This window comes from Lynx rufus, unplaced genomic scaffold (genome assembly GCF_022079265.1).
Source record: "Lynx rufus isolate CCGP_SWC_20201006 ecotype Redwood Valley unplaced genomic scaffold, mLynRuf1.p SCAF_7, whole genome shotgun sequence".
Classification (NCBI taxonomy): Eukaryota; Metazoa; Chordata; class Mammalia; order Carnivora; family Felidae; genus Lynx; species Lynx rufus.
In genome coordinates, this window is record NW_025814889.1 from 52,925,710 (window position 1) to 52,940,053 (window position 14,344).

Here is a 14,344-nt window from a genome sequence, read left to right on the forward strand (position 1 = left end):
GTGATTTAGGAGTGCTGTGAAATTTAATACCCAGGGTCAGAAATGATAAATATCTTACAATGCCTGAGTCAGGTTTACACAGAGCAGAATGGTCTTTCCTCAAATGCTAATTCTACTCCTGTTGGGATGAGGAATGGGAAAAAGCACAAAGAAAGCTAGAAAGGATTCTGGGAGTAAACTGGATGTATCTTTTTTTTTTTTCTTTTTGGTGAGAAAATTTGGATTTAGCCAGTGGGACTCAGTTTAGATGATCCCAATTTTGTTGGCAACATCCAAAGCGTCATAGTTGGGAGCCAGTTGAACATATGCCTTCTTTTCTCCTTCAGAGTGAGGCCTGATCAGAGTGTTGACCTTGGCCATGTCAATGTCATAGAGCTTCTTCACATCCTGTTTGATCTGGTGCTTGTTGGCCTTGACATCCACAATCAACACAAGTGTGTTGTTGTCTTCTATTTTCTTCATGGCTGACTCAGCAGTCAGGGGGAACTTGATGATGGTGTAGTGGTCAACCTTGTTTCTCCTCAGGGATCTCTTTCCAGGATACTTGGGCTGCCTTCAGAGACACAGTGTCTTGGGCTGTTGCAATGTAGGTGATTTGTGGATCTTCTTTTTTTTATGACTGTGGATGCCTTTCAGCACCACTTTCTTGGCCTTCGGAGCCTTTGCTTTGGCTTCGGCTTTGGCTTTGGCTTTGGGAGGGGCAGGGGCTTCCTTTTTCACCTTCCAAGCCATCTTTGTGAAAGGGCCCGGATGTATCTTTGATATGTTTTATTCATATGGTCACAGTGTGCTTCTGTGTGTATGTGGTGTGTGTGTGTGTGTGTGTGTGTGTGTGTGTGTGTGAGAGAGAGAGAGAGAGAGAGAGAGAGAGATGGAGGGAGAGATCTTGGAGAGTTTTGTGTTACATTGGGAAAATTATTGAATTCCCTCATGCATGTTGACATTGACATGACCTGCTAGTGATTTAAAAATTGGTTATGATGAATTGTTCTTTTAATGCACTGCCAGAATTTATTTGATGTCATTAAAAAATGTTTTTATCCTTATTTATAAATGAAATTTCTTTTTCTTTAAAAAAAAATTTTTTTAATGTTTATTTATTTTTGAGAGAGAGTGTGAGCAGGTGAGGGGCAGAGAGAGGGAGACACAGAATCTGAAGTAGGCTCCAGGCTCCAAGCTGTCTGCATAGAGCCCGATGCAGGGCTCAAACCCACAAACTGTGAGATCATGACCTGAGCGAAGTCGGACACTTAACCAACTGAGCCACCCAGGCGCCCCTGAAATTTCTTTTTCTGAATTATATTTATTATATTATGTTAATAAGAACATGATAATGCATAAAATAATGCATTTGGTTGAGAATAGATAAATTAGGAATTATTTGCACCTTAAAAGTTAGGTGTAATTTGGTTGTTATATTGTCTAGGTCTAGTGTTTTTCTAGAAACAGGACCTTTGCTATCCAATGCAGTCTGTGATTATTAATGTCTTTGAACTTTTTATCTACTATTTGGTCAAATATAGTATTTTTTTATTTTGGTGAAAAATCAGCATTTCTCTAAGTTTTTCACACTTATCACTGTCTTAGCTTGGGATTCCTAGAACACAGAGGCTGAAGCAAGGCTTTAGTGCTAATGTTTTATGGGGAGATGCAATCCCAGGACAGTGAAAAAGAGGGAAAAGGGAGCCAGGGAAGGATGGGAAGCAAAGGCAAGTTGGTGCATTACGAAACTTTCCAGAGCTTCCTCAAGGGTGAAGGGCATCTCCAGACAGGTTGTATGGAAAACAAGTTGTAATAGTCTGTTGGAGAGAGGAAGAGAGGTGGATTTATGTGCGAGTGAGCTCCCATCTCCTTTCTCTCATTGGTCAGTGTTTGCCCTGTTGGGAGTTTACTCCCTGGCCTTCCAGACTGCAACACCCGGCCTCTTTGCTGTGGAAGCTGGGTCCCATTTCTGTGGAATGACAGTGTTTCAAAGCCCTCATTGGAGTCCAGCGTGGTAGGAAGAGTCAGAGCTTATATGGAACTCATTGAGTGGTGCTGAGGGGACCTGCACTGCTGTGGTTTCTGTCATGATGGGAAGGTGTGTGTGTGGGGGGGGCATGTTTCCAGAGCCTGGCCCAGGAGAGAACGAGAAGGTCAGGGGTATCTGCAGATGAAGTGTTGGCGACCAAAGCAGTGGCAGCTGTGTGGTTGAGGAGTCCAGGAGATGGGTACATTCTTAAGAATCTGAAGTAACCCTTGAAATGTGTCTGAAACAATTTCCATAGATTTGCATATATATTTTTTATGATTTTTAAATCACTTAAAAAATCTGGAATTTTATCACAATCAAAAATAAATAAAAAGGGGCGCCTGGGTGGCTCAGTCAGTTAAGCGTCTTGATTTCAGCTCAGGTCATGATCTTGCAGTTTGTGGGTTCAAGCCCCGTGTTGGGCTCTGTCCTGGTGGTGTAGAGCCTGCTTGGGATTCTCTTTCTCCCTCTCTTAAAATAAATGAACAACCTTAATAAATACATAGATAAATAAAAATATCTGTGGTTATCACCTTTTTTATCTTAAGGTTGTATATTCTTGGTTTTTTCTTTTTTTTCCCATTAAACGGGCTTGCTGGGGGTTTGTGTATTTAAAAAAATATTTGCAGAAAAAAGTACTTGCAGAGAAACAGTTTTACATATTTCTCATTTCTTATTGCATTCTGATAAAATTTCAATTTTAATTTCTAAAATTATTTCCTTGAGTTTGGTATTTTTTGTTATATTTTTAATTTCTTACATTTACTACTTTTTTAAATATTAACATATATTAAGGCATTTATTGGTATAATTTTGCCTTTGAGTATAGCTTTACCTGTGGCGCATGAATTTCGACATCAAGTAGTCTCCTTTTTATTATTTTTGAGACAGTATACAACTATAATTCTGAAATCAACAGGGTCCTTCTGGAGTGACAATTTCTGACCCAAGGAGTGGCACTACAATTTTTTAAGGAAGATTTGGGTGTATTTGTAGGTCTTTCCTGAGACTCTTGACTCAAACTTTCCCCTGAGAATCATTCTAAAAATAATTTATAATAATGATGATTTAAAAAAAAAGTGCTTGACATAGCCCTAATACAGTTCTGGGTCAATAGACATGGCAAATCAACTTGGCATTGCTCTTCTTTGGGGAAATAGTCACTTGTGTTGTCTCTCACATTCACAACAATTGATTCCTTCACAGTGATCTTGGTGTTCTAATCTCATAGCTATTTTCACCTTGTAGATGTTTTGACTTTGTATACATGAAAATGCACATTTTAGTCAGACTTATACAGACATTGGTAACCTTTCATTAATAAAATAGCTTTTGGAGTAAACTCTATTAAGCAAATTAAATTCTTGTCCACTCCACCATTACTGCTTATTGTGATTAGCGAGCCACTCCTGTCTCTTGTGATTGACTCTTTTGGTCTCTTCCACTCTGGGATCCTATAATCTTTATTGAAATAATGGGACCTATTCCAAAGGTGGCTTTCCCACATATCTTGATTCACAGGGTTCAACCCTCATAGTGCTTTTCAAAGACCTCAACATTTAAATATTTATCAGTGCTGTGTAAAGACCTGGGGTCTTCTTGGGAGACATAATTTGGGATAGATAAATGTATATAATAATTTTTAGTTTATTATTTCTGTCTCTCTGGCTCTTTGTATTTTTTTCTGCTACATTATATAATCTGGTATCTCAGCCTCATTTAGCATAGGCCACCATCAAGTCCAGATTTGAGTTAAGCAACTAAGAAAACAATTGGAAACAACTGGGATGACCTAGAACTAGTACATTGGATCCAGCATTTTTGGCATTTGTTTCCATATTCATAACCTGAGTAGATCTAAAGTTATGTTCTTCTCCCTCTAACATCCTCAGAATTCATTTTCACCTTATTCTCCAGATTTCTGGTAATAGAAATTAACCAATTAGTGTCATTTTTCTTACTGTAGATTCATGGTTTGACTTTGTAATTTGCCTCAAAGGGCATGCTGGAATATATCTCTACTTTAAGGTATAGAAGCAACAAAGAAGAGGACATGGGGAGAATTAGTACCCCTTGAGAAATAACTACATTAGGTGAGGTATTTACAGTCAGGGCTTCTGTAGTAAGTCAGGAACAGACTTAGTGGAAGAGAGAACTACTTCATCTGGCAAGGGAGGATTAGTGTTTTTGAAGGTTTGGGGGTACCACTGGACTCCATGCTAGCACTTAGGGCCTTGTGCTTTCTCAGTTGATACCCTAACTTAAGAGAAGGGCTGTGAAATCAACCTGCCTTGCAATTGTGCAACTTAAGGTCACACTCTGTGTTTGACTTTTAGTGATCTCAGCCAGTCAACTGTAAGATACAGGAGACTCTTTTTTAGGATAGTCATAGAAACTCTTTATTTGATAATTATGCCTGAAGTTAAGAGTTTTAAATATCGAGCTTGGTATTTTCTTTCTTGAAGCTTTTTTTGTGAGGAAGCAGGGATGATGCAGTATTGCCAACGATAGGTTCTGCATTCCAGGTTACTACAGGTGATCTTCTGCCCTGTGTAAAAATGAACTACCAGTCCTTTAAAATCATGAGATCTTCACTGCCTTCGAACCCAACCCAGGAAGAAAATCAAAGATTCCTGTTTTGTTGTGTTTTGTTTGTTTGTTTGTTTGTTTGTTTTGAGGCTATGCTGACTACAAACTCTTTGACCAGTTACTCTGGCTTATTCTTCTTAGTTTGAATCCTCTCTTGCTAGTTAGAACAGAAAGGGCTTTATTAAAGGGCATTAGGCAGCTCACAGAATCTCTGGGATGGCCAGATAATTGGGCCTTTACATTGGAAATACAAATACATTTCAAGTTGTACCAATTATATCTAATGGGAATTCTGTCTATCCCGACTATCACGGCCCTAGTATTGTTTCCTTTTACCCTGAAGATAATTTCCACTAAGATTGTTTTGCAGAAATATGTATTCAATAGTTTCCTTAATCCTTTTGGCTCATGTTACTAGTATAAAAGTCAGGCAAAGATATTAAAAGTGAAAGGTAAATCCTACCCTCGCTTTTAATTGGCAAGGAAACACTGCATTAAACGTTTTATAAACACTATGCTATTACAAGGCCAGCGACTGATGCATTAGTTCTTTCTTCTGCCTAAAAAGACCGGCAGTTGACTCTGATTTACCTTTGGGTGAACTTTTGTTTTTGATAGTAAGCAGATTTTTTTTGCTCTGAGGTTACAGAGTTAGTGCTTTTACTTTTGTTTTTTAAGGAAAATAATTACCCTAGTGCCTTTTGATTTTCCAGCTCTGTTAGCTGTTAGTAGAAAGGTAGAAACCCAGTTTCTGTTTTATTAAAGCAGAATCCTTCAGACAATGAACATTGACAAACGACTGTTTTCTGTACTCTTTCAAAATGCCTGTGGGTCTAGTGTGTAGCATTTTCGAATTAAAAAAAAAATACCCAGGTAATTAATGATTTTAGCTGAGGTGACCAGAGTCCCAGCATTCAAAATCTTTCAGGCAAGGGAACTCTTGTTTCATTTTTTGAAAAATCCTTCAATATCAGAGAAAACAAAAATGAAAGGAAGGCCCAACTATATTGGCTGTTTATTCTGGCTATGTTGATCAGAATTTCTCAGTTCTCTCCTTCTCTCCTTATTTGTTGTTCTCTTAGAAGCAGACCATCATTTTAGAAAATGTATACAGTTCAGGAAATTTAAACTCATGCAAAATTGTTACTTAATCTGCCTTGAGTTGAAATCCTGTGATGTTCCATCTCTCTCCAGGAAATCTTTCAAGAGACTGATCTCAAGTAACTGTTTATACACCCTTTAGTGACTTAAAAAATTCCTAATGGTGAATGATCATTAATGGATTAGTCTGAAATTTGAGATATGTGGGAGTGAAGTGAGGAAGGAAGTTGTAAATAGCACGTGACTCTTAGGTCTAGACTCCATTGCAAAGTGCTGGTGAGAATCCTGTGGATGTGCAGAAGCAAAGACTTTCCCCATCTCAGGTCAGGTTCCCGAGGACAGACTCTGAGACTCTGAGCTTTCTCTGCAGGAGATTTGTTGGATGGTTTTCTCATAAATGCCTGTTAGGGAAGTGAAGGAAGCAGGATACAGTAGAGAGAGGAATTCAACTATGATAGCTTTTTAAAAAAATTTTTATATTTCTTTTTTTTAAAATATATTTTTAAAGGTGATGCAGAGGTTTATTTTCTTTCTTTCCTTTCTTCCCTTCTTTCCTTCTCTTCCTTTCCATCCTTCCCTTCCTTACTTCTTTCTTTCAAATTTTAATTCCAGTGTAGTTAACATACAGTGTTGTATTAGTTTCAGATGTGATTCAGCAGTTCCATACATTACTCAGTGCTCATCAAGATGAGTGCATTGCATAATCCCCTTCACCGATTTCACCCATTCCTCCCCCCACCCCGCTTCCCTCTGGTAACCATCACTTTGTTCTCTATAGTTAAGAGTCTGTTTTTGGTTTGTCTCTTTTTTCCCCCTTTTCTTTTGTTTCTTAAATTTCACATGTAAGTGTAATCATATGGTATGTCTTTCTCTAACTGGCTTATTTGGCTTAGCATTTGCAAATGGCAAACTTTCATTCTTTTTATGGCTGAATAATATTCCACTGATGTGTGTGTGTGTGTGTGTGTGTGTGTGTGTGTGTATACCACCTCTTTTACCATTCATCTGTTGATGGCCACTTGGGCTGCATCCATAGTTTGGTTACTGTAAATAATGCTGCAGTAAACATGGGGTGCACATATCCCTTCAAATTTGTGTTTTCATATTCTTTTGGTAAATACAAAGTAGCGTGATTTTTGGATTGTAGGATAGCTCTAATTTTAATTTTTTTTAAGTTTATTTATTTTGAGAGAGAGAGAGAAAACGCGAGTGTGTGTGTGCAAGTGGGGGAGGGGCAGAGAACAAAGGGGAAAGAGAATCCCAATCAGGCTCTATGCTATCAGTGCAGATTCTGATGTGGGGTTCGTTGTCACAACTGTGAAATTATGACCTGAACCAAAATCAAGAGTTGGATGCTTAACCAACTGAGCCACCCACACACCCCCTAATTTTAATTTTTTGTGGAACTTCCTTACTGTTTCCCACAGTGGCTGCACCAGTTTGCATTCCTGCCAACAGTGCACGAGGCTTCCTTCTTCTCCACAGCCTCTCCAACACTTGTTGTTTCTTGAGTTTTTGATTTTAGCAATTCTGACAGGTATGAGGTGGTATCCCATTGTGGTTTTCACTTGCATTTCCTTGATGATGAATGATATTGAGCATCTTTTCATGTGTCTTTTTTGGTCATCTACATGTCTTCTTTGGGGAAATGTCTGTTCATGTCTTCTGCCCATTTTTTAATTGGACTGTTTGTTGTTTTGGTGTTGTGTGAAGTTCTTTATATATTTTGTATGAGAGAGTTTGAATGGTGGCTTTGGTAATTCAGTGGGTAACCAGGGATTTAGAGTGGCCATTTGGTTATGTTTCGAATTGAGGCAAAGGCTCAAGCCTTTATACCCCATCATTGAATGCAGGCTACCCCTAGGAGAGGGGGAAACTTTGGGTAAGGCAGATTCCTTCTCCTGAGGGCAATTCCTAGAAAGTGACACAGGCAAGAGTCCTGGCAACTGGGAGAATGACTGTGTTGGTGCTGCAGTGGGCGAGTCTGGGCAGGGCAACCCCAATATACACTATACACCACTTTTTTTCATGACTGTATTTGCCATTGCATTCTATTCAAAACAGTAGTAGTCTTGGGGTTTTATTTTCTGAAACTGAAAATATTTCAGCTTTTGTTCAATCATCTTAATTTTTCTAGAAGACATGACAAGTGGGAAAGTAACATGTATCATAAAAAATGCAAAGGGTCTGGGATTTTTGCCCTACTTGTTAGCTTGCCACAGATCCATACAACAACAAGTTAGCTTGCCACAGATTCATAGAATCTGGAAGAAGACATGAGATTCCTGGGTCAGAGACAAAGAACTTTATTAATCATGGCACAACAAACAATATGAACTTTATACTCACACAATTCTTGTGCTCCTAAGTCCCACAGAGGTGATGTGGAGCAGCCTATATGGATATTGTATATGGAATGGGTTTGTGTTCCAGCTGAGGAACTCTTAGCTTCAGAAATTCAGAATTTAGGAGGCCTTGATATTTCTTAGTGGGCTGCAAGCTAATCTGCTCAAACGTTACCCTGCATAGATAAACACAGGTAATTCTGTAATGACTTCTCATTAGTGCGTGGTTTTTGTTACTTAAAATTTGGGCTCAGATTCTTAGGATGAGATGTCAGAAGCTTGTGTCAGTTGTTGGATTACTTTATTACTTACGGTGAAGGTAGATGTGAGGAAGGGGAGGTTTGGGAGAGAAGATTGAAGTGTTATTCAAACTGTAAGACATTCTGCAGTTGTAATGGCATAACTGATGGGGGTGGTTGTTCTGGCTTTCATCTTCTCTTTAGCTATCTTCTGGCCAGGGCAGAGGGTTGGTAACAATAATAGTCACTCCTGGTCACCACCACTATTGTGATTTCTAGATGATACCTTCATCTCAGAAACACCAGTTTGGACACAGGTCTGGCCCTGTCTCTTTTGTTGGATCATCTGAGTTGACCGTGGCTATACAGCAGCACTTAAGACTGGTGAATCTATACTTGGCAGCTGCAATGTGCACAGAGGCTGAGAGCATCAGACTTTGTAGAATGCTTCAAAGCTGTGATTCCACATTACCAAACCTAGGTCAAGGACACCCGCCCAGGCTTATTTGTATTTACCTTGGAGGGCCAGGTGACCATCCCCTTCTGTTTAGAGATGAATTGTTCTGTCTGACCAGATGCACTTATGAAGCCTTGGCAATGATACAGACATTTCTAGTTAATAGAAAATTTGAAGTTATTTGTTGGCATTGTCACTTGAGTCCAACAGTTTAGATTTGAGCCTTGAAAAAATTTAATCTTTAATCTTATCATATCTTATTATATAATTCCCTTTATAGGAATTCCTGTTAGAAACTGTACATAAAAAGTGAGAGATTCCTTGGGTTAATTTCCTAGGTTAGTCTATTGTGGCTTCACTTTGTAAGTTATTGGGGGTGTGTTTCAATGAGATATAGTCCATAATGGCCATAGGGGATTATGAGAGGAGATTCTGAAAGTGTGTGTATGTAAACAAGGAAAAGTCTAGTGTGCACATGAAAATGACTGTGTATTAGTTCTGTTTTAAAGATAGAGGAACTGTTGTTTAGCAAAGAGGGATAACTTGGCCAAGGTCATAGAACCCTAAAGCGACAGAGTTGAGATTTGAACGTAGCTCCAAGTCCTTGTTTTAAACCACTATAGTGTAACCTCTGCCCTTGTGCTTTGAGATTGCTTCCCATTCCATGGAGCAGCAAGAATTGTAATGGTAGTGATTGAGCTACCATTGAATGACCCTTTCACAAAACTTGGCAGAGCTCTGTAGAAGCTCAGGGCTGCATCCATAATGCCACACCCCCGAGTCCATTAGTTAGTAGTAGAAATTGTTTTTCTTGAATTGGTTTGAAAAGCTTATGGCTCACAACTTAAGTTAATAAAGTTTTATACCAATCACATAAGTATGTGTAAGGCACTGTGTTAGGCTTTTTGGAAACAGAAAATAATGTATAATTTAGGCAAATGATATCAGCAAATGAAAAAATAAACAGTTGCGTACCTAAAGATTCACCCATTCTTCGAAGATTTTCAGGCTATTGCAGCCCCTTAAGGGCTGCTCTTACAATTAGCAAAATAATATAATTATCCACAGGGTATAGATGCGAGAGGTGTTCTGAACACACAGGTACCCCAATCCCACAAACTCCCAAAGCTTTGTGATCTTTTCTGAAATGTAATGTTTAGAGATTAATTCTTTTGAGGTACATGTAGTAGCTTTTTAGACTTTCTGAGTGATCTGTTAAAGTTCCAGACTGACTACATGGAGGCGAACACCAAGGGAAGGACACCTTAAAAACTTTGCTGATACCCAAGGGAAGAGAATTGGCCCCTCGCTGGGAGCAGCACACTTTGGATTGAAACTGACTAGGCAGTAGGGACAGGTAAGGTTCTCTGGGATGGAAGATACCTCACCTTCTAGCTTGGAGCCCTTGGCTTTGCCCTTCCTAAACGCATCTTATGCAAGCTCCAAATTTTCTAAAATTTTACTATAGAATATATTGTTTGCTTTTCACATCTGTTTCCATATTGCCATATAATTGCTCCCTTGCTCTGTTGAAAAACATGTCTTTGTTGCAGACATGCACATGTGCACCCATCCCAAACTCCACAGCTAATGCAAGATGATTTCTTGGACTTCATTGTCTATTATGGCACTGGTTAGAGGTCAGGGTCAGAATCAGTGAAGTTTATGTCTTTTCTTGAATTATAACTTAGTAACATAGTGAGGGGATTAAAGAACTCTGCAAATGAAGTGGCAGAGTTAAGTGTATCTGCCTCAAAATACAGCACTTTGTTCCATACCCAAGAGCCTCTCTGTTTTGCTTTGTTAAAAGGAAACATGAGCATCAGGGCCCAGAATATAAGCTTTTCCTATTCCATAATTCATCTTAGTTTGTCCCTAAGTGTGTAATAAAAATGGAACCTTAGTTTCCTTCAGGATATTCTGATTTCTGAATTCTTCTGGAACTCTCTAAGGAGAGCATTCCAACTGCCTACAGATTTGTTTATCTCAGGATCTCTAATCCCTTCTGAGACAGTAGGATTGGGCAGCATGGTGTCAGAAAGGCTAAACATTCTTGTCCACTGTAGTGTTTTGAGGGAATGCTGTTCTTCATGGATTGAAACCACTGCACAGGAGCCCCTTGGGACCAATAGTATTGGGTCGTAGGGCTTAAATTTGCCATTGCTAATATGTTGGACTTTTCAGGTCCGTAAGACTGTGGCGTGATTTTCCATTTTATTTGATATCTGTTCACTTTTGTAATCACTTGATGTTGCTTTTGCTTAAAGAGAGAAATAATTTACCACCACGCTAATTATGTTGCAGCGGGAACTGTGTAGGAATGCCAGCCTGGTACAGTTTTTATTTATATTTTGCTTCTGTTCTTCCCATGAGTGTGTTATCAGGCTCATTCACCGTAATGATTTAGAGCACCCAAGATTCAAGTGTTGCTTTGCTTCCCTGCCTTCACCCCGCTCCTTCTGTCCTTCCCCTCCATTGTCCTTTTTTCTACCCTTGTTGAGTCTTTAGGCTGAGATTGGAGTCATACTGGTTAATGTCTTTCTGCAGATGGATCTCTGACTACATTTCACAGTGAAATTTCACAGTGAAATCGAATCTGAGGGTTTCACAGTCTGTTTAATCTACAGCTGCTCTTGGCTGTTACTATCAAAATGAGCATTAAAAAAAATTGGTCAAGTATATGACATGAATTCAAGATTGCCATCCAGCCGAGGGTTCACTCAGCCTTAAAAAAATACCTTACTTGCTAAAAGAGTTTCCATTTGAATACCAGAAAGCACCAGCGATCTTTGGGTCCTATGTTAATTTTGTATTAAAAGATCAGTCTCCACACTGTCTCATTTTATTGAGGCCCAGATGAATTCCATCTCCATGACGGGGGCTTGCATTCCAGGAAAATTTGCATGCCTTTTCTCTTTTTCCTGCTTTTTCATGGATATATTTCAAAATCATTGTGGTCTAAATGTTTAAATCTGGAAGAACCAAAGTGATAAAGAGCTGGAATTGCTTTATATTCTACCATCTGTTTTACCATTTGTCTCGGGTAACGAGAGCATTGAATTGAACTTCCCTACCTATTTCTCTTTAAGGCTCTGATTTAGTGTATACCAGAAAGTGATGAACCGTATGTAGGTCTTTCTGGCCAGTAAGAGTTAGTTGACAAATATTTTAGGATGACCTTCTATTGAGCAGTAAGTTATGTAGGAGGGCAGTTCAATGATCTGTATTTCCGATCTTTGTACAGGTTATATAGAAAAACATTTATAAATACACCACGTGGTAAAAGGAAGGTACTTCCTGCATAGACTTAAGGCTGCATTTGGAAGGGATTCCCTTCTGTTTGCTTATTTGGGTACTATCAAGCTGGTTAATGTTTTAAAAATATTTTAGAAGGGACACAGAGGAAAACTTATAAAAATCTCGTTTCTAAGCCCCTTACTTCACTAGGGACATACAGCAGGCTATGGATTTTGATTCTAGGCATATAAACACCAAAAGAAGACAGCTGCTAGTTGCTGTAAAATAGTTAAATTCTCCATCTGGTTTGCAATATGGGTGAAGATTTGCTGCAAATCTGGATTGAATGCCATGCCCCAGTTAGTTTACAAATATAGTACGTCCTTTAGTTATAGAACATGAAGTGTGGTCCTAAGTGCCAAAGAATTAAACTCTGTTACAGGTATTCAGCAAAAAGGGAGTAAAGATAAAAGCAATACTACTTTATGTAAAATTTGCTCTACTTAATATCTAAAAGTGACTTTTTACATCCTCAGGAATCTGACAAAGAATAGAAAAATCTTAGGCCTAGTTTAAACTTGGGCAGATAGTGAAATGAGAAGAAGCACAAAGGTGTTTGTGCTTGATGTTTAGAATTGAAACTGGCCCAATACATAAGGCAACACTTTGAATCCGGTATTCCTTCCTTTGAGAAAATTATTTTTCTTTAACAAAACAACTCATATTTTTATTTAAAATATTTTTTTAGATTTCTGTTTTTTATTGAGATATAATTGATATATAGCATTATATATGAGGTGTACAACATAATAATCTGACAGTTGTATGTGTTGTGAAATGATCACCACAATAAGTCTAGTTAATATCATCCATCATTGCACAATTACCAATTTCTTTTTCTTCTGATGAGAACTTTTAAGATTTCCTTCCTTAGCAACTTTAAAAAAAAGGTTTATTTATTTTGAGAGAGAGTGCACACGCATGAGCACGCGGAGAGAGGGAGAGAGTGAATCCCTAGCTGACAGCACAGAGCCCCACACAGGGCTTGATCTCACAAAGTGTGAGATTATGACCTGAGTCTAAATCAAGAGTCAGATGCTTAACCTAGTGAGCCACCCAGGTGCCCCTCTTAGCAACTTTCATTATACAATATAGTATAATTAGCTATAGTCACTGTGCTGTATATTACATCTCCGGGACTTAATTTTATAACTGGAAGGTTGTATCTTGACTCCCTTCATCTATTTTTCCCATCTTCAACCTCTCTCTGCCTCTGGCCACCACCAATCTGTGAGTTCACTTTTTTTTTGTTTTTAAAGATTCCACATATAAGTGAGAGCATACAATATTTGTCTTTCTTTGACTTCTTTCACTTAGCATAATGCTCTTAAAGTCCATCCATGCTTTTGCAAATGGCAAGATTTCTTTCTTTTTTTTATGGCTGAATAATATTTTATTGTATAAATACACCATGTTTTTTTAAATCCATTCATTCATCACTGGACACTTAGGTTGTTACTGTAAATAGTGCTGCTCTGAACATGGAGGTGCAGATATCTTTTTAGAGTTAGAGTTTCTGTTTCCTAATGATAAGTGCCCAGAAGTGGAACTTCTGGATTGTGTGGTAGTTCTGTTTTTAATGTTTTGAGGAACCTCCACACTGTTTTCCACAGTGGCTGCACCAATTTACATTCTCACCAACAGTGTGCAAGAGTTCCACATCCTCACCAAAATTTGTTATTTATCTTTTTGATAATAGCCATTCTAGGAGGTGTACATTGCTATCTCATTATGGTTTTGATTTGCATTTCCCTGATGATGAGTGACATTGAACACCTTTTCATGTACCTGTTGGCCATCTGTATATCTTCGGGAAAATGTCTGTGTAGGCCCTCTGCCCATTTGTTAATTGGTTTGTTATTTTGGTGTTGAGTTATATGAGTTCTTTATATATTTTGTATATTAACTCCTTATCAGATATATGATTTGCAAATAATTTCTGCCATTTGGTAGGTTGCCGTTTCATTTTTTTGATGGTTTCCTTTGTTGTACAGAAGCTTTTTAGTTGGGTGTCATCTCACTTATTTATTTTTGCTTCTGTAGCCTTTGCATTTAGTGTCAGTTCCAAAAAAAATCATTGCTGAGATTGACGTCAAGGAGCTTACTATGTTTTCTTCTAGGAGTTATATGGAATTCCAGTCTGATGTTTAAGTCTTTAATCTGTTTGAGTTAATTTTTGTGTAGGGGATAAGGTGGTGGTCCAGTTGCATTCTTTTGCATGTGGTTGTCCAGTTTTTTGAGCACCATTTATTGGTTAGACTATCTTTTCCTCATTGTATATTCTTGGCTCTTTTGACATAAATTA

General features: G+C 38.3%; 1 pseudogene; it reads right to left on the reverse strand.

The window, feature by feature from the left end:
• Nucleotides 1-243: 243 nt before the first annotated feature.
• Nucleotides 244-732, reverse strand: LOC124502624 (60S ribosomal protein L23a-like; annotated as a pseudogene).
• Between the last annotated feature and the right edge of the window lie 13,612 nt (nucleotides 733-14,344).